The sequence below is a fragment of the Misgurnus anguillicaudatus genome, chromosome 16, assembly GCF_027580225.2.
Source record: "Misgurnus anguillicaudatus chromosome 16, ASM2758022v2, whole genome shotgun sequence".
In the NCBI taxonomy this organism is placed as follows: Eukaryota; Metazoa; Chordata; class Actinopteri; order Cypriniformes; family Cobitidae; genus Misgurnus; species Misgurnus anguillicaudatus.
Genome location: NC_073352.2, coordinates 12,259,602 through 12,281,222, shown reverse-complemented (window position 1 = coordinate 12,281,222; position 21,621 = coordinate 12,259,602). Strand labels below are relative to the sequence as shown.

The window sequence follows — 21,621 nt, the reverse complement described above, 5'->3', positions numbered from 1 at the left end:
GAATTTAAAGAAAAGAGTAACGATTTACAGTAAGATTTAAATACGTCATAGTGTGAAAATCTGAAAATCCAAGTTTAAGTGCTATAATCAAGAGAGCACAAGTGAGTTTCAATTTTAACAAACCACCATCATTGCGATCAGTGTTTGCATTTCATCACTTCATTTGCATTTTAAAGGACACACCCAAAAACTACACATTTTTGCTCGGACCTACAAAGTGGCAGATGCTATAATGAATTAGTGCCGGCCCGAGCATCTTAGGGGCCCTAAGCAGAATTTGTTTGGGGGCCCCATCACCAATTTTTTTTATTAAAAAATAAAGAAATTACAAACATTTATTAAAAGAACAAAGTTGCACATTAAGTAAGGGCTAAAATTAGCATTAGCTACAGAAATCAAATTAAATGAATCATAACATACAAACGCATGTGTGTCCACAAAGCTTCTTACTTTAGCGCCTTTTTGCGGGTTAAATAGTTTAAAATCACTTGAAATGTTAACATTTGCAAGCCCTTTAAACACTTCAAATGATAATCTTTCCTTATTTAAATTTGCATATTAATCCAGAAATCGCATGCGAGCCGAACCGTGGGTCGATCACAGATCAACTGAGATCTGTCACTCCACTAGCTCCTGCTCCACAACTTAAACATACAGTAAATAATCATGCAAACATACCTTTATCTTGCTCTTTTTTTCTCCTCCTCTGTCCTTTTCTTCTTTCTCTTTTCGGCACCAGAGGGATACATACTTTGACATGGCTTATCATTTATTACAGTTACGCGCACTTGCACACCGGCGCGAATTGTCAATGAACGCAATGTGTCTATATTGCTCATGAGTCTCAAACGCTAGCTAGTTGTCTGCAAATCAGATTTTTTTTGTCTTGAATCATTCATTTATTCATTCGTATTCATTCATTCATATTCATTAATTTATATTACTGAAGTTATTTAATTGTAAAGAAAAAAAATGATTGGGGCCCCCTTGGTGGCCACGGGGCCCCAAGCGGCTGCTTAGTTTGCTTATGCCTCAGGCCGGCCCTGGAATTATCTGTGGGAGCTTAAACTTCACATGCGCACTCTAGGGACACCAAATAATTATTTTACATGTTTAAAAAATCTCATAAAATAAACCCTTTAACATTACTATATACACTCACCTAAAGGATTATTAGGAACACCTGTTCAATTTCTCAATGCAATTATCTAATCAACCAATAACATTGCAGTTGCTTCAATGCATTTAGGGGTGTGGTCCTGGTCAAGACAATCTCCTGAACTCCAAACTGAGGCCGTTTCTCAATGTCAAGGATACTTCCTTGGCAGGACTAGTCCTTACACAGCAAAATCACTGGTGTTAAAATAACACCCACGGTGTCAAATTTAACACCGGCAAAGTGTGTATATGTGTCCACACTACACTGTGTTAATTTAGTCAAAAGTGTAGTGTTAATTTAACAACACCCATTATATGTTAATTTAACACTCAATATTGTTAAATTTTACACTTTGTTCAACACTATTCATTGTTGTTTCCACACTACACTGGTGTTGGCACAGAAATAGAGTGTTAAAAATTAACACTCCTGATTTAAGGTCAACACCAGTGTAATGTGAATTCAACAATGTTAAGTGTTAAAATACTGAGTAATAGCCACTTTTGTTGCTAATGGGTTGTTTCTATAAAAGAAAAATGACAAGAAATATTGCAAAACCTCTTTTTATTAAAGTAAATCACATTTAATATTTACATTGATACACACAACACTTTGCATTTAACAGTGCTTATTTAAATACCTCAGCTACAATTAGAAACAGAATACAGTATGGAATAATGAAAGTTATCTTATACCACAGCGCAGTGACATAAAACCACTTATTATAAAAGGTCTTTAATAAATCAAATAAGAGTTAAAAAAAATTAGCCACCCTACTCAACACTTGAACATTAAAATACATGCAATTTCCTTATCGGCAAGCAGAAATGCTTATCCTTCACAATACTAAAGATTTTTCCATAACAAAACAGACATTTCAATTCAAAAGACGTTTCATTTTTCTTAAATACGTTCCAACCTGGTATTAAGTTCTGTAGTTGTTTTAGTCATGATGTAGTGGAAGACTGCATCAGTGGTCTTCATCATGCAGGGAATGGCTTTTTGGTCCAGAATGATGCAAAAACTCTGGATGCAACTTCTGTTCCCAACGCAGAGCAGGCAGGGCTGTGCTGATCCATCCACCTCAAAGCATGGATTGATGCTCATCACCTAAGAGTGTTTTAAAAGAGTGTATTTGATGAATGTATTTGATGTGTATTTATGAACTTGTATGCATTTACATGGGGTGAACAATGCAAGCAAACTAACTGCTGAATAAATAACTAGAACAAAATACAAAAAAACTTACACAGCACAATCAGTAGCTTCAGTTGCACATTGACCCTCTCCAGTATTTCTTCCTTTCACAAATGAAGGCAAGAGGTGAATGAGTCAGGGAAGAGCTGCCACATCACTGTCCCATCCTAGCAAAACAGAATTTAAACACCATGAGTATACAGTTAAACTTTAAAACCGTAAAAGTAGCAAACCCATTTACACTTACCATATTTAAACTCCTGTTGACCAGACAGAGGGTCATCCATATCTTCATCAGGATGTAGTCTGCAATTATCCTTTAATTGTTGTATGTTGGCTATTTTGCAATACATCACCTCAGCATATTTCTGCAGATTTTCAAAGACAAAAAGGGTCAAGAAAATACCAAAAAGGATGCAGTTTTAACCGTTATTTGAATCAAAATCATCTCAGTATTATCATGTTAGAGACAGTGTACAGTACTAAAGTACTGTGTGTACTCACATAGTTGGTAAGCTCTTATACTCCAAACTGGGTTAAGAAATAACAGTTCCAGAATTCACGGGTATGCCGTATTCAAATATAGTCTGGTAGGGTCCTATCACAAAAAAATGACAATAAAGACTCTGAAAACTCAACATTCTTTTTATATTAAAAACAGCACTCAAGACAATATGAATCTTCAATTATACATTTTCAAAATAGTAATCAATTTGATTGCTATTTAATATGATATCAATAGCAAAACGATGTATGAGAAGATAATATATTTTTATTAAAGTTGGCCGCAGGTCATGGCACTTTCTTGCCTGATTAATAACCATAATATGAACAAAACTACATATACTAAAAAGATTGGTTAACTGTTCAGTTATGTCAAATAAAATTATTTATATGTTTAAATGAAACTTACCTTCTGTAATGAATTTATATAAGTATTAGCAGTCGTTTCTCATTGGAAGTCATCCATGTCAGGTCTTCTTTAATAAACTGCCCTAAAAACAGCATCTCTTCTGAATGATTTTAAGCACTCAGTGTGTACTTTCACCAAACTAGCATCTATAATGACAGAAAAACAAATGTTTGCCATACACGTTTTACACTTTCGTATGTATTTGCTATTTGCATCTGTCTGACATCTAGCGCCACGAAAAGTTTACAACACACAATGCATCCACTCTGTGCATATTCTGAGGTAAAATGAATTGTTGGTTTGGCGATATTTTCCCTGTTTGCATACATCTAAAAAAAAAAAACCACATGACGATGCGGTTGCGGTTTTCTCCGTGTTTTTCAGTAATCTGAATAATTAACCGATATCCGTGCACTCACGTGCATGTAAACGACCTCGTTAACTCACGGTATCTAGCCTATATGATTACCTCATAACGAGCATCATATGGTGAATAAACGAGCTTTCATTTTGTACAACGTAGTGCATGTCGCGTTTTATCAGGGTTCAATTCTTACTTTCATTCATATCTCCTGTTAATATTATCCTTCTTGGTTAAAACTTTAAGCTAGAAGTTTAACTTTATACCAAACTAACAAGGGAACAACGTAACACAAGGTAGCTCTGATTAAACTGAACCAAATAACGAACAAAGGGGAAATAAAATGGGAAAAATATCTTATTTAGGTTTTTTGGCAAATGGCTGCGTAGAGTCAGACAGAGAAATAACAGTTTAATTTAGCTAAACCATGTGAATATTATGAGATTTACCTGCTCTCTTCAGTCCTCCTTTGAAAGAAAATGGCGGTAAAATCCCTGACACTGACAGGAAATGTTTAGTGGAGGCGTGGCTTGATTTACACCGCTCAGTGTGAAATCTGGTAACACCCTTGTTTTACACTGACACTGTCATGGATATAACACTGGCCTAGCAATGGCAGTTTTATTTTATTACCAGATAGTGTTAAAACAGCATCAACACTGTGTATTTAACACCATCCCTGAAAATTTAACACTGGTGATTTTGCTGTGTACAAGTCACTTCCTTCAGAGGCTACACGAGGCTCCTCTTAAGCATTCGGAGAACACGTTAAATGGAACAGGCTAGCAAGTGCACGTCATTACGTTCAATGAAAGGTGTGCTTTCGGTGCTGCGCGCATAGGATTGTGGGTGATTCCAGCGCGCGAAGAGCGCGAAGGATACACATGTGCATCCTTTCCTGTATATGGGATATTTCCTGAATGAAGGACTCAGTCTTGGCTGAAATTCCGAGGATCCTCGACATTGGAATAGTCCTTCGACGAATGTCGATAATGTAGCATCCTCGAAATTCTGGCTTTAGAGGATCCTTCCTTGATATTGAGAAACGGCTTGAATGTCAGAATGGGAAAGAAATGTGATTTAAGCAATTTTGAGCGTGGCATGGTTGTTGGTGCCAGACGGGCCAGTCTGAGTATTATACAATCTGCTCAGTTATCCAGTATGCGGCAGTCACGTGGGCGAAAATGCCTTGTTGATGCTAGAGGTCAGAGGAGAATGGGTGGACTGATTCAAGCTGATAGAAGAGCAACTTTGACCTAAATAAGCACTTGTTACAACCGAGGTATGCAGCAAAGCATTTGTGAAGCCACAACACGCACAACCTTGAGGCGGATGGGCTACAACAGCAGAAGACCCCACCGGGTACCACTTATCCCACTACAAATAGGAAAAAGAGGCTACAGTTTGAATGAGCTCACCAAAATTGGACAGTTGAAGACTGGAAAAATGTTGCCTGGTCTGATGAATCTCGATTTCTGTTGAGACATTCAGATGGTAGAGTCAGAATTTGGCGTAAACAGAATGAGAATATGGATCCATCATGCCTTGTTACCATTGTGCAGGCTGCTGGTGGTGGTTTAATGGTGTGGGGGATGTTTTCTTGGCACACTTTAGGGCAATTGGGCATTGTTTATATGCCACAGCCTACCTGAGCATTGTTTCTGACCATGTCCATCCCTTTATGACCACCATGTACTCATCCTCTGATGGCTACTTCCAGCAGGATAATGCACCATGTCACAAAGCTCAAATAATTTCAAAATGGTTTCTTGAACATGACAATGAGTTCACTGTACTAAAATGACCCCCACAGTCACCAGATCTCAACCCAATAGAGCATCTTTGGGATGTGGTGGAATGGGAGCTTGGTGCCCTGGAAGTGCATCCCACAAATCTCAATCAACTGCAAGATGCTATCCTATCAATATGGACCAACATTTCTAAAGAATGCTTTCAGCACCTTGCAGGGCCGGAGTGGGACTCATTTTCAGCCCTGGAGTTTCATGCCTTAGACCGGCCCACTTTAGTTCACGACTGACTATTAAAATAATATCTTTAAACCCTCAGTAGTTGTAAGGAATGCTCAGGAATACTGGGATCCATTTTGCGCTGTTTATTAAAACAAACCAATCTGGCAAACAAATCCAAGACGTAGGCAGAAGAGTAATCAATATATAGGCAGGCAGATCAAACACAGATAGGCAGTCCAAACCAGGCAAACAATACAAAGGGTAAATCCAAAAGGCAGAGAAACAGGTAAACAGGCAGATGGTCAATATCAGGCAGTCAGAATAATACTCAGAAATAACGCTTGGTATGCAGGGGTTAGCTGGCAATACTTCGCGCTAGCCCTAGGCTAGCTTGAATCTTAAATAGCAACAAACAGGAAACAGTCAGAGAAGCAGAGGGCGGCGCCATGTCAGTACTCCGGCGAGGGCTCCCTCTGGCGGCGTGGCGGTATGGACGTTACAGAATCCCCCCCTCTAGGAGCGCCTCCTGGCGCTCGAGGCCTTCCTCTAGGGCGTGGTGCAGGACGGTCAGGTCTGGCTCGGTGGAACTCCTCGATGAGGTTAGGATCCAAAATGTCGTCCGAGGTTACCCAGGACCTTTCCTCAGGGCCATAGCCCTCCCAATCGACCAAATACTGGAGACGACCCCCACGCCGCCTCGAGTCCAACAACTCTCTCACGGCGTAGGCCGGTTCCCCGGCTACGTCAAGAGGAGGCGGTGGCTCAGCAGGCTCAGCGTTGGGGTCGTACTCCGCATGGTAAGGTTTCAGCAGGGAAACATGGAAAGAGGGAGAAATACGGTAATTAACTGGCAGTTCTAATTGGTAAGTCACATCATTAATTTGTCTAACAATACGGAAAGGTCCTACGTACCTCGGACTCAGTTTCTTAGATGGGAGCTGGAGTTTCAGATCTCTGGTGGAGAGCCAGACCCTTTGACCAGGTTGATACGGGGGATGAGGACGTCTGTGACGGTTGGCATGGAGCTCCTGGTTGCGTATCGCCCTCTGGAGCCTAACATGAGCGCTTTCCCAGACTTCTCCACTCCTCCTCATCCAATCGTCCACAGCAGGGACATCAGAAGGCTCTCCAGACCAGGGAAACATGGGAGGTTGGTAGCCGAGTACGCACTGGAAGGGGGTGAGGTTGGTGGAGGAGTGCCTCAAAGAGTTCTGTGCGTACTCGGCCCAGGGCAGGAATTCAGACCATCGGTGTTGCTCTCTGGTACAGTAGGACCTCAGGTAGCGTCCAATCTCCTGATTGAGTCTCTCTACTTGGCCGTTAGACTGAGGATGGTAACCAGACGTTAGGCTCACATTGATATCTAGATTATTACAAAAGGCTTTCCAAACCTGGGAGGTGAACTGGGTTCCCCGGTCGGAGACAATATCCTCTGGGATACCGAAGTTTCGAAAGACATGGTGAAACATAGCTTCAGCAGTTTCCATGGCTGTGGGCAATCCCTTAAGAGGTACCAGACGGCATGATTTGGAGAAGCGATCAATGATGACAAGTATGGCAGTAAAATTGTTGGAGCGGGGCAGATCTGTGACAAAATCTATGCTGAGATGAGACCAGGGGCGTTGGGGTATGGGCAAGGGTTTCAGAAGACCAGAAGGTAATTCTTTGGGGGTTTTGGACTGGGCACAAACTCGACAAGATTTAACAAACTGAGCAACATCGTGGTTCAGAGTGGGCCACCAGAAGGATGTCTTGACCAGGGCTGTAGTGCGAGTGATACCTGGATGACCGGAACTGAGTGATGTGTGAACCCATTGCATAATACGGGGACGTAGGGTAAGCGGGACATAGGTTTTTTCAGGAGGGCATTCAGGTGGTACCGGATCTTGCAGGTGTTCCTGGGTAATTTCTTGCATAATATCCCAGGCTATCGGAGCAATGATGTGAGTGGGTGGTATGATGGGGGTAGGTGAGTGGTCAGATGGCATGGGATCATGATAACGGGACAGGGCATCAGCTTTACCATTCTTATGTCCGGGTCTGTAAGTGATTGAAAAGTTAAAGCGAGTGAAAAACAGGGACCATCGTGCCTGGCGAGCGTTTAATCTTTGAGCTCCTTTGATGTATTCAAGGTTCTTGTGGTCGGTCAATATTACAAAATGGTGCTTAGCGCCCTCCAACCAATGCCTCCATTCTTCTAGGGCTGCCTTGATAGCGAGAAGTTCCTTGTTGCCTACGTCATAGTTACACTCTGCCTGTGTGAGTTTACGGGAAAAATATGCACAAGGGTATACTTTGTTTGCTGGACCATGACGTTGAGACAGAACAGCTCCTATTCCGGTGTCAGATGCGTCTACTTCAATGATGAACTGTTTTTCAGGGTCAGGGTGCTTAAGAATAGGGGCTGTGGTAAAGCAGGTTTTCAATTTCTGGAATGCATGCTCAGCTTGAGGGTTCCAGGGTAGTTTCTTGGGTTTGCCTTTTAACAGTGAAGTCAGAGGAGCCGCCACCATGCTGTAGTTGCGAATGAATCTGCGGTAGAAGTTAGCGAAGCCTAGGAATCTTTGTAAGTCCTTTACGGTGCGTGGTGTGGGCCATTCTGTAACGGCCTTGACTTTAGAGTTATCCATTTCAACTCCCTGTGAACTGATATTGTAACCAAGGAAATTAGTCTTATTCACATGAAATTCACACTTTTCTGCCTTTACATACAATTTGTGTTGGAGGAGGCGAGACAGGACTTCCTTCACATGGCAGAGATGGTCCTCCATACTGTTGGAGTAGATCAAAATATCATCAATGTAAGCTATCACATATTGGTTCAGCAGGTCTCGGAACACTTCGTTGATGAAGGACTGGAACACTGCGGGAGAGTTAGATAGACCATATGGCATCACGAGGTATTCATAGTGCCCTCTAGTGGTGTGAAATGCGGTTTTCCACTCGTCGCCTTCACGGATGCGTACGAGATTGTAGGCGCTGCGCAGATCCAGTTTAGTGTAAATCCGGGCTTCACGAAGTTGTTCTAGGGCAGAAGGTACAAGAGGTAACGGGTATGGGAACTTGACAGTGATATTATTCAAACCTCGATAATCAATGCAGGGTCTCAGGCCACCATCTTTTTTTTCAACGAAGAAGAAACCAGCTGCAGCAGGAGAGGTGGAAGTACGGATAAACCCATTTTGTAGTGCTTCAGAAATATAGTCCTCCATGGCACGGGTCTCAGGTTGTGAAAGAGGATAGACTTTACTCTTGGGGGGCATGGCGTTAGGAAGCAACTCAATAGCACAATCCCAAGGTCTATGGGGAGGTAACTTAGTAGCTTTGACTTTACTAAATACTTCAGAAAATTCATGGTAAACATCAGGAATCTTTATATTCTTACCAGACGGACTTTCTATGTTGGTAGATAGACAGGGTTTTGGTTTCAGGTGGTTGATGCAGACTTCCACACAGCGTGAAGACCACTGCAAAATCTCCCCAGTCCTCCAGTTAATTTTAGGATTATGAGCTACAAGCCATGGGTGACCTAGGATTATGTTGTAGCGAGGAGAAGATATTACATACAGAGTTGAAGTTTCTTGGTGAAGGGATCCAACTTGCAGTGTAAGAGGGACAGTACGGTGAGTAATCCCATTACCAATGGGAACGTTATTAACAGCAGAAATGTTTAATGGGGGTTGACAGGGAACGATAGGGATTTGAAACTTTGTGACAATATCTTCATGAATGATGTTTAAAGCTGAGCCCGAGTCTATCAGGGCAGTGAAAGACAGGGTTTCATCATTGTATGTGATGGTTACTGGTTGGGAACACATCTCATGACAAGAAGGGAGGTTTTTAAATTGGCTTACCAAGTTATCTTCACGAGGTTTCTTATCAGGACAGAAATCAATGCGATGGTCCGGTCTACCACAGTAGAAGCATAAATTCATGGTGCGTCTGCGGTGTCGTTCCTCCATAGTGAGGGGTGAAAACCCTATTTGCAGAGGTTCTATAACATTAGCGGTATCAGGAGCATTCATGGTTTTAGCTTGAGCTTTAGCAGGCACGTTTCTCATCAGGTTATCAATATGGACTGCCAGAGTAACAAAATCAAAAAATGTGAGGTTCTCACCTTTACAAGCCAGTTCCGCTTGAAGTTCCATATCTAGACTGTTCTGGAAAACATCTTTGAGTGATTTGTCATTCCATCCGCTTTGTGCTGCAAGCGTGCGAAATTCAATGGCGTACTCAGCTACGGGGCGATGATTTTGCGACAAATGGATGATCAGTGATGAAGCACTTCTTCCCCCAGCTGGATATTCAAATACTTCTCTTAGTTGTTGAACGAAGTATGAATATGAAGTGCGGATATGCTAATCTGTGTCCCAAACAGCGGATGCCCACTCGACCGCTTTACCAGACAGCAATGAAAACATTTTAGAGCACAAAGCCACATCAGACAGATTTTCACTCACATGATCCTTGAAATAAATATCAAGTTGACGAAGGAAACCTCTTACGTGTTCAGCAGTACCATCAAACTTATCTGGTTCGGATACACTCACCCGGTTAGCAGATGTGAAAGGCAAAGCCTGTATACAGGTTTGGATATAACCGGTGAGGTGATCGTTCACGGACTGAAGACGTGTGAGTTGTTCCTGAAAGCCCTGCAGGAGACTGCTTTGGTGTTCGCACGCAGCCCTCAGATTGGTGACATCCGCTGGATCGATGTTAGGCGAAGTATTCTGTAAGGAATGCTCAGGAATACTGGGATCCATTTTGCGGTGTTTATTAAAACAAACCAATCTGGCAAACAAATCCAAGACGTAGGCAGAAGAGTAATCAATATACAGGCAGGCAGATCAAACACAGATAGGCAGTCCAAACCAGGCAAACAATACAAAGGGTAAATCCAAAAGGCAGAGAAACTGGTAAACAGGCAGATGGTCAATATCAGGCAGTCAGAATAATACTCAGAAATAACGCTTGGTATGCAGGGGTTAGCTGGCAATACTTCGCGCTAGCCCTAGGCTAGCTTGAATCTTAAATAGCAACAAACAGGAAACAGTCAGAGAAGCAGAGGGCGGCGCCATGTCAGTACTCCGGCGAGGGCTCCCTCTGGCGGCGTGGCGGTATGGACGTTACAGTAGTATAAGTCTGCAGTAGTGCACTGTTCTCTGCAGCCTTGCAATTCACTGTATTTTTCAATAATTTCATATTCCGTGCAAATACAGTAAACAATTATAATTTTTACCATAATCACGCAGACCTACCATAGGACCATAATATTACTAAATTAAACTTATTCAAAAACTAAAGGAAACAAATGTGTTTGTGTTTTCCCCTATATTTCTATTTCTAAAAAATGGTGAGTCTTGAGATTAACTGTTGGGTTGATAACGTTTGGAAACCCCTGATATACAATACACAAGCAAGATTTATTAAGTATGCATTGGAAACAAATGGAAGAAAGTCTTTTAGTACTTAGATCATGTCTATTGCTAAATAACGTAGGCTAAGGTAGGCCTACATTGTGTTAAAAAAAAGAAACATCATGGATATACATTTGAAACTACTTTTTTCAAATAAACTGAGTTTTGCATCAAATAGATTTTTGTTCCTCTCGCAATAAACGATGAATAATGACTATACATAGAAAATTCATCTATGACTTGGATAAAAAAATACGTTTTGTAAATTCTTTTCCTTTTAGAGGCCAGCCCGTTTGTATTAAGACGCGCTCAAGTTTATTTAAAATATAATAGACGCGCGGCCGGCAAGCGCACTCAAAAGACGCGCTCAAGTTTATTTAAAATATAGACGCGCTAAAGTTTATTTAAAATATAGACGCGTGTCCGGGGAGCGCACTCAAAAGACGCGCTCAAGTTTATTTAAAATATAGACGCGCGGCCGGCAAGCGCACTCAATATAGACGCGTCTGAAACAAAACTCGTTTTCAAGTAAGCGCTTTGAAAACCAGAAGACAGTGGCACGTCCTGCGTTTCCCATGCGTTTTAGATGTCAATGAACCCTAATGCAAGAATTCTTCCAATAAGTGGTTGGGACTCGGGACACAATCAACTTGTGCATAAAGCGGCGGGGACATCTCTCACCCGCAAATACGCGTCATCCCGGTGGCATGACAACACCGGCCCTCGTGGCCAAAAAAAACAGACCGGCCCACCGGGAATCCTCCCGGTTCTCCCTATGGCCAATCCGGGCCTGGCACCTTGTTGAATCAATGCCACCTAGAATTAAGGCAGTTCTAAAGGCAAAAGGTGGTCAAACACAGTATTAGTATGGTGTTCCTAATAATCCTTTAGGTGAGTGTAGAACTACCATGAACAATAATTTTCTGAAATTACACCTTTGGCCCTAAAGAGGCCATATAAGTACATATTGCTACTAAATGTATGCACTTCGGTACCTAAATGGTACCTTTTTAAAAGATACTTCCCCAGTGACAGGTTAGGACCATTATTCGACCATTTTTAGGTTCTGTACAATACTTGCACATTAGCACCCTGACTAACTGATGTTACTCAATGCTGACAGATCGGAGAAACATTTCCAATGAGAGTGGCTGAAGAAACCAGTCGTAACCACGATGAGATGGCAAAAAAAGAGAGCCAAACCCAGACCACAGCTGAAAATGAATCACGTATTCACAGTGTGGCAAAATAGCATGCATAAAATGTCACTTGCACCCTCAGGCAAGCGTCAGTATCCCCCATCTCCTCTTACTTCATCACGGGACACACCCTGAGCCTGGCTGCATACATTATATCTTACCACTTACATTCATTTATCAATGATGGCAGCTTAGCCTCTCTGAAACATATTTCAGTCGGCTGCTATGAAGCTGATTTTGTTTTTAAGGTCACATATGCAGCCTCTCCCTTAAATGTTTCTATACTACGAGTAATCAGTACGGTTTACCCCTGGCTTACATCGCTGTTCACCTGCAAGGGTCTTTTTTTCTGTTTATAAATAAAGCTGAGTGGGTGAAAACAACACTGGCCTGGGTTAAAACAAGTCAACCAGTTCAGGGCACATGCCTGAGGCCAAACTATAGATTTACCTTGAGTTCATTAAGTCCACCAAGGCTCACAGACCACCGCAAGGCTCACCTTGGACTGTAATGATGGTGGCATCTCAATCTGATGAGTCAGTGAATATGTGAACAGGTTGGGTCGGGTGGTCTTTATGTGTGACCATACATACCCACAGATTAGAGGACAAAGTCATCACTGTCCATCATTGCAATGTACTGCTGAAAGACTGCATTAATTTAAATCACTGGGTACCTTGATTTATTCAGAACTAGATTAGCATTACCTGAAATATCTGGCAACCTGATGCTATGTTGTGGTTGCTTTAAAGTCTGTGTAAAGTCCGATATTAAATGTGTTCTCAGTTTGTGACACCACAGAAAAATGTGATATTAAATACCCAGACAAATTTGAATGATAAATAAAACGCCACATAAATAAAATCTGAGAAAAACAGGCAAGATTCTCTGCTCTCAAACGCTGGGGGCGTGTGCGCCGTCGACGCCGAAACCACGCCCACTCGCGGGAAAGCAGCCGTCTCTTAAACTTTATTTCAATTTTTATTGACAACAAAAACAGAAGACACGTTGAAAACAACATTAACAACATTTACTGGATAACAATAGTATTTAGAGACAAATAAAAAAACATATATATATATATATATATATATATATATATATATATATATATATATATATATATATATATATATATATATATATATATATATATATAAACAAACTATATACATAGAGGTATATTTAAAATCAACAAACAACAGCAGGAATAGACAAAAAACAAAAATAAATAAATAAACAAAGATCTCTAAAATAGATGAAGGACCAAGCCACTATAATAATTCATATTTCTTCTCGCCTCTCTCAACTTGCTGCAACATAAATGGATGCTCATCGTGTTAGGTTTGCCCCGCCCAAATAATCCTGAGCAGGCCCGGATTGGCCATAGGGAGAACCGGGAGGATTCCCGGTGGGCCGGTCTGTTTTTTTTGGCCACGAGGGCCGGTGTTGTCATGCCACCGGGATGACGCGTATTTGCGGGTAAGAGATGTCCCCGCCGCTTTATGCACAAGTTGATTGTGTCCCGAGTCCCGACCACTTATTGGAAGAATTCTTGGATTAGGGTTCATCTAAAACGCATGGGAAACGCAGGACGTGCCGCTGTCTTCTGGTTTTCAAAGCGCTTACTTGAACACGAGTCTATATTGATTGCGCTTGCCGGCCGCGCGTCTATATTTAAAATAAACTTGAGCGCGTCTTTTGAGTGCGCTTGCCGGCCGCGCGTCTATTATATTTTAAATAAACTTGAGCGCGTCTTTTGAGTGCGCTTGCCGGCCGCGCGTCAATATTTTAAATAAACTTGAGCGCGTCTTTTGAGTGCGCTTGCCGGCCGCGCGTCAATATTTTAAATAAACTTGAGCGCGTCTTTTGAGTGCGCTTGCCGGCCGCGCGTCTATTATATTTTAAATAAACTTGAGCGCGTCTTTTGAGTGCGCTTGCCGGCCGCGCGTCAATATTTTAAATAAACTTGAGCGCGTCTTTTGAGTGCGCTTGCCGGCCGCGCGTCTATATTTTAAATAAACTTGAGCGCGTCTTTTGAGTGCGCTTGCCGGCCGCGCGTCTATTATATTTTAAATAAACTTGAGCGCGTCTTTTGAGTGAGCTTGCCGGCCGCGCGTCAATATTTTAAATAAACTTGAGCGCGTCTTTTGAGTGCGCTTGCCGGCCGCGCGTCTATATTTTAAATAAACTTGAGCGCGTCTTTTGAGTGCGCTTGCCGGCCGCGCGTCTATTATATTTTAAATAAACTTGAGCGCGTCTTTTGAGTGCGCTTGCCGGCCGCGCGTCAATATTTTAAATAAACTTGAGCGCGTCTTTTGAGTGCGCTTGCCGGCCGCGCGTCTATATTTTAAATAAACTTGAGCGCGTCTTTTGAGTGCGCTTGCCGGCCGCGCGTCTATTATATTTTAAATAAACTTGAGCGCGTCTTAATACAAACGGGCTGGCCTCTAAACGTATTTTTTTTATCCAAGTCATAGATGAATTCTCTATGAATAGTCATTATTCATCGTTTATTGCAAGAGGAACAAAAATCTATTTGATGCAAAACTCATTAGTTTCAAAAGTATATCCATGATGTTTTCTTTTTTTTAACACAATGTAGGCCTACGTTATTTAGCAATAGACATGATCTAAGTACTAAAAAAAAAAGATACAGATTATTTCCATTTGTTTCCAATGCATACTTGATAAATCTTGCTTGTGTATTGTATATCAGGGGTTTCCAAACGTTATCAACCCAACAGTTAATCTCAAGACTCACCATTTTTTAGAAATAGAAATATAGAGGAAAATACAAACACATTTGTTTCCTTTAGTTTTTGAATAAGTTTACTTTAGTAATATATGGTCTTATGGTAGGGCTGCATAATTATGGCAAAAATTATAATTGTTTACTGCATTTGCACGGAATATGAAATTATATATTTGAAAAATACAGTGAATTGCAAGGCTGCAGAGAACAGTGCACTACTGCAGACTTATACTACTGAGGGTTTAAAGATATTATTTTAATAGTCAGTCGTGAACTAAAGTGGGCCGGTCTAAGGCATGAAACTCCAGGGCTGAAAATGAGTCCCACTCCGGCCCTGATCCTGAGCACAGAAATGTGGAAAACTCCACAGTTCAGTACTACTACTTAGTTCTTTGTAACGTGTTTCAGCAATACATTTCTAACATTTATAATGTGTTTACAAACAATGAAATGACTTTACACGTGTGCTAAGGTGTGTTCCCAAGTCTTATTCTGATTCCTGTGTCTATAATCCTAAACCTACTGGGGTTTTAACCTGTTTTATTATCTATTGGTGAAAATTTTAATTTAGTATGCAGCACAAATAAATAACATGATGCAACTTCTGAAGTGCTCTCAGTCTAATTTGAGTTCCCCGTATGTGGCTTTTCTTTGCAGGCGTGCGTTGAACAGATCACTTGAGGAGGTAAAGTGCAAGCTTTTATGACAAATGATCTCTCTCTGCCCCCACCACACCATCAGGGAAGTAAACATCATCTGTTCTGGGCCTGTTTTCCGATGGGTAGATAATAACTCACATCAGAAGTCTAAATGAAACTCAATGGGAAAAGGAGGAGCAAATTACTCTGGCTTCTACCCCTTGACACTCATCCCAATAGAGATAAATGCGAGGCTGTTTATGAATCTACTCGCCACAAATATGTTCATCTGATTATGTGCCACCAACAGCAAATTCCTCTTGATGACCCCAAAACATCATTTTTAATGTATCATATTTTGCTTGCGCGTCTCTGTGTTTGTAGATGCATTTGAATGTAAATGATTGTATTTCTATCCATGTTGTCAGGAAAAAAGGTGCGAATGCTGGGACGTTACCTTTTTAAAATGTCCAAATCTGGTGCAAATCTGTACCTCTAAGGTACCGATATTTGCCTTTGAGGAAATAATATGCACCCTTTACACTTTTAACCCAGATATTGTGTTTACTTAAAGGTGCCGTAGAATGTAAAACTGTATTTACCTAGGTATAGAGATGAATAATAAGAGCTTTGTACATGGTAATGGTATATCAAGAGCCTCAAATGTGTTTGTTTCCTCCTTTATATGTAAACCCTGTGCATGCAAAACACCACTAGAAAACAGGCCAATCTCAACATAACACAAATCTGACGTTACAGTCGAGATGAATGCCCCAACATTAAATCACACATTAAATAGATTACAAAGTTGTTAAATGCTAAAAACAAAGTTGTGACTGCTGAGTTAACGCTACATGCTAATTAATGCTATATGCTAGCATTTAGGCTGAAGTTCTATTGACTTTACAGTTACGTTTTGCAGGTCCATAGTGAAAAAAACACAAACTTACCACTCAGAAACCTCCACTAAAAATCTTCAAACAATTTGTTGTTCCTCAGAATCTGTATTTTCGTCTGATACAGACTTAAAGGGATACTTCACCGATTTAGCATTCAGCTTTGTATCTGTAGAAACCCGGCAGTATTACTGAATGACCATGTTTCCCTCCCTCATTTCCCCCTGAGAGGAGAGATATCTGCATTTTGGTTCTGCAAAAAAGTCCTCCGATGATGTAATATGACGATTTTTGCATCATCGGAGGACTTTTTTGCAGAACCAAAATGCAGATATCTCTCCTCTCAGGGGGAAATGATGGAGGGAAACATGGTCATTCAGTAATACTGCCGGGTTTCTACAGATACAAAGCTGAATGCTAAATCGGTGAAGTATCCCTTTAAACATTTAGGGCTCTATCTTACACCCGGCGCAATGTGCGACGCAAGTGTCTTTTGCTATTTTCCCCCCTGCGCAATTATGATTTTCACGATTAGCGCCGCGTTGTTTAAATAGCAAATGCATTTGCGCCCCCTTTTGCGCCCATGGGCGTTCTGGTCTGAAAACGAGGTGTGTTCAGGCGCATTGTTGGCGAGTTGCTATTTTGAGGCAACTATAATAGACTACGCCATTGACCAACAAAAACCTGGTCTAAAGTCTGAAGTCAATGGCGCTATATATTTTTTTGTTATTTAAAGAGCGCATTAGTAATATGCGCCTAAACGGGACGACAACACGGGTTTGCTTAACACATACATGAATGCGCAGGAGCACAAAAACGCTTTTATGAAAGATTAAAGGATTGAATGTAAAAGATTATTATTGTGTCTCTTGGACATAAATGAGGACTAATTATGAGACGTTAAAAGGCGTAAAGAGCTGCTTCACCTGCAGCCTGGTAAGTAAATAAATGCTTTGCTTTAAACAAATGCATCTGTTTTTAAATGGTTTAAATGCTACCTCATGGATTTATTGTATATGATGACTCTGTACCTGTGGATATGGTGAGATGAGAAACATTTTTAAGTAATGCTTAAAAAATCTCGTTACGCTGTCCAAGTGCTGAAAGGAGAGCCATTTGTAAATTCTTTATCTCCTGTTTGTTACAAATAAAGTATTTTTAGAGTACAAACCTTTTCTTACATACTTGTAAATTATTTTTTGATGTTATTGGATAGCCATACATTTAAAGCAACTATAAGCCTGTTTTTTTACTTCCATGACTAAAAGAAAACGGGTTTTAAAGGTTTTAATCCAAAAAAATAACAATTTCAATACAAGTGAAAACAACACAATTATTTAACATTAATCTTAAACTGGGGATCTTCTTCCTCCGCTTAGTTTTTTAGTTTACAAAGTACGTCATCTAAATAGGGATTAGACATAGCGGCAGCACAACAGGCTTTTAAAGGGGATGAGAGCTGAGACCCTCATTGGTTTATTGCACATTACGCCCAAAATACTCCCATTACTCATTAAAAAAATAGTACCAAACCCTTTTCGACCATGCGCTCGGCGCACAAACCATTTTTCCCGTCGTTAAATTAGCAAAACTGGATTCGGACACGCCCATTTACACGTTGCGCTGTGCACTTTAGACAATGCGCTTAGATCGTTAAAATAGGGCCCTTAAGGTCTGTTTACTAATCAGTGGCCGGTTGCATAAACATAGCCGTGACGTTAAGACTGCGTCTTAAGTATGATTCTGACTAACTAGCAATTAGTTAGGGCTAATCAGTCTTATTATTTGGATTTACATTAGACCAATCTACCCTTCTATGTAACATACTTAAAACAGTTATGATCAGTCTTGAAGAAAAAAAATTATGACTAACTTTTAAAGCTAGTCTTAAAGTTTTATGCAACCGGCCACTGAGCTACTGACATGAGCCTCAGAGCAATCAGAGCAGAGCTCAACATTATTATTCATGATTCTTCCAAATAAGGTAATAATTAACAGTTTTATTAACACTGTAAAAAATACTTTGCTGCCTTAAATTTTTTATTGAATTAACTCGGATTTACAAGTCATTTTAACTTACTATTATTTATCTTGACTATAGATGAGTTGTTATAACTTATAAAATTAAGTTGACTTTTCTCAACTATATTTTATAAGTTGTGAAAACTCATCTCTGTTGACATGACTTGTAAATCTGAGTCAATTTAACAAAAAAATTTAAGGCAGCAAAGTATTTTTTACAGTGTAGTGTTTTAAACGGACATGTAACACGTTTTTTTGCACTTAATAAAGTTACATACCTTCTATGTAAAAATTTAACATATTATTTCAATGCATTCTTTGGCCTCTTTAAACAATGAAGTAAACACCCCTTAATATTTTGTGTTTTGCACATATACTTAAAAATCTTAGTTAATTTAACTTTTAAGCTTATAAAATCCATTCAACTTAAACATTCAAGTGAAATGAACTTACAGTTTTTTTCGGCTGCTAAACGACAATGGGCACAACTGGAGTCGCATGTGCAAAGCTCTAACTGCAGTCTGCACAGCAGCAGTTCATGTGGACCAAACTCTAGTTCATTTTTCATTGTTTAAACACAGTTTTCAAAACTCTACACACTTATCCCATGACTTTAACCACAACCTGCACAACACTGTGGATTAACAGCACTTTGTTCAAATGCTAACACACTGCTGTCAAAACTGTGAACCACACATTCAAAACAGAATTGATTTCAGCCTTGTGCCTTTCAAACACTGCTGATTGCAACTTCATATAAATACAGTTTTTTTCGATTGCTAAACGACAGTGGGCACAACTGAAGTCACATGTGCAAAACTCTAACTACAGTCTGCACAGCAGCAGTTCATGTGGACCAAACTCTAGATCATTTTTCATTGCTTGAACACAGTTTTCAAAACTTTACACACTTATCTCATGACTTTAAACACAACCTGCACAACACTGTGGATTTACAGCACTTTGTTCAAATGCTAACAAACTGTGAACCACACATTCAAAACAGAAAAGATTTCATCCTTGTGCCTTTCAAACACTGCTGATTGTAATTTCATATAAATATAAATTCCAATTTCATATATATATATTTCATATATATAAAATTCATGTACATTTAGTTTCTACCTTTTTTCTCATTACTGTAATTCCGCAAATTACTCCAGACTACTGAAGCAAACTGCTCATTTTTATTCACCATAAAGAATTATGATGTTCTAAATAAAATAATAAGTCATGTGATAAATCAATAAATAAATCATTCTTTGAAGAAAACATTACTTTGTGTGACGTCACTGAAATTGTTAAAACTGTAAAGATAAAAGGTTAGTATTTTGTGTATTGGTGTTTGATGTTAGTGTTTTTCCTCTAAGTGTGTTATGAGTGACAGTGTGTGTTATCGTAGTGAGGGTTGTGTTTAGTGTTTGGCTGCACTGAGCTGTTTTGAGCCATGTGTTTAGAGATGTGCTCATGTGACTTTTGGTAGTGCAGACTGTAGTTAGAGTTTTGCACATGTAGCTCCTGTTGTGCTCACTGTCGTTTAGCAATCGAAAAAAACTGTAAAATTCCAATTTCATATATATATATATGTATTACTTTTTATATAAATATGTTTGGTAGAGCTCAGAAAGACAAATTTTGGAAATGGAACAAGGAAGACCGGTTTGTGGAGGGAGAAGGGTGGCATGTAGTGGCCTGATGCTAGAGAGAGGCAGGATGAGCCCCTCAATTATTTGTTTGAATTACAGTATGTACTTTTAGTTTCTACCTTTTTTTCTCATTACTGTAATTCCATAAATGACTACAGACTATTGAAGCAAACTGCTAATTTACATTAACCTTAAAGAATTGTTCTGTTCTAAAAATTTCAATAAATCATGTGATAAATCAATCAATAAATAAATAATTATTTGAAGAAAACATTACTTTGTATGAAGTCACTGAAATTGTTCAAACTGTAAAGATGAAAGTTAGTATTTTGTGTATTGGTGTTTGATGTTTCCTCTCAGTGTGTTGTGACTGTGAGTGACAGTGTGTGTTATCTCATTGAGGGTTGTGTTAAGTGTTTGGCTGCACTGAGCTGTTTTGAGTCATGTGTTTAGAGTTGTGTTGCTTGAAGTGAGTTTTGCAGGTGATATGTACAGTTTAGGTCAGGTGACTTTTGGTATTGCGGACTGTAGTTGGAGTTTTGCACATGTGGCTCCAGTTGTGCCCACTGTCGTTTAGCAAACGAGAAAAACTGTAACATTATCAGTCGATGTTGTAAGGAATACCCATAATGCCTTGTGCCTGAATATTTTGATTAGGCTATTTAAGCTTTTTTGCAGAATAAGAACTGATGAGAAATGTAACTACTTAAATATCTCTTAATAAAATGTCATAGAGGTTTAAACTTATGTTATTAATCTTGTTTTTTTTGTAAATTATAATTTTGTGAAGTCACCGTTCAGGTGATCATTGTTTACTTACATCAGCGTTTCTCAAAGTGTGGAGCAGGCCCCACTGGGGAATAGGAGCATTACAAGTGAGGCGTTTTTTTTTGTACCCATCTCTATTCATTCCTAATTGCTTTATTGACCATACTCTCAAAAAGACACATTTAAATATAAGTCTAACAACATCAGACTGAAGAAAATGTCACGCTGAACCATAGCCTACAAGAAAGAATTAACGTCGGAATGTTAATTGAAGTGGAACAAAAACTTTAATGTAGAGAGGCGGTATAGGCTGTATCTGGTATAAAGGTTAACAATGGATAGTGGAAGTTTGTGATGAAAAGAATGAAAAGAAAACTGGAGATTCGGCACCAGCAGAAAAAACCAACACAGACAGTGGACCTAATCAACCAAAAAGCCATCCGAAAAGAAAGTATGATGAAATGCAAACACAGTTGCATTATTATTACTTACTTCTGAACAAAGTCTTATTTCATGAAAAGTGATAATACAATTTTTCTATTAAAAAGTTTAATGTTGTTATGTTTTAAATTATGATGTGATTAAATACATTTCAACAGTTAAACTTAAAGCCTACTTTACCATTTTGTTAGGGTGATTGGGGACAGGAGGGGCTCAAAACCCTACCCTACCTCCAAAGT

General features: G+C 39.8%; 1 long non-coding RNA gene across 2 annotated transcripts; it reads right to left on the bottom strand.

Annotated features, from left to right (window-relative positions):
- Positions 1–1,332: 1,332 nt before the first annotated feature.
- On the bottom strand, positions 1,333–4,322 carry LOC129418028 (uncharacterized). 2 transcript variants are annotated; one of them, XR_012358101.1, is made up of 6 exons: positions 4,080–4,321; positions 3,270–3,415; positions 2,861–2,954; positions 2,604–2,724; positions 2,409–2,523; positions 1,333–2,269 (listed from the first exon to the last, which is right to left on the bottom strand). It is a non-coding gene; the product is annotated as an uncharacterized lncRNA (long non-coding RNA). The 2 variants fall into 2 exon arrangements; XR_012358100.1 differs by having other exon boundaries at positions 3,270–4,322.
- Positions 4,323–21,621: the final 17,299 nt, after the last annotated feature.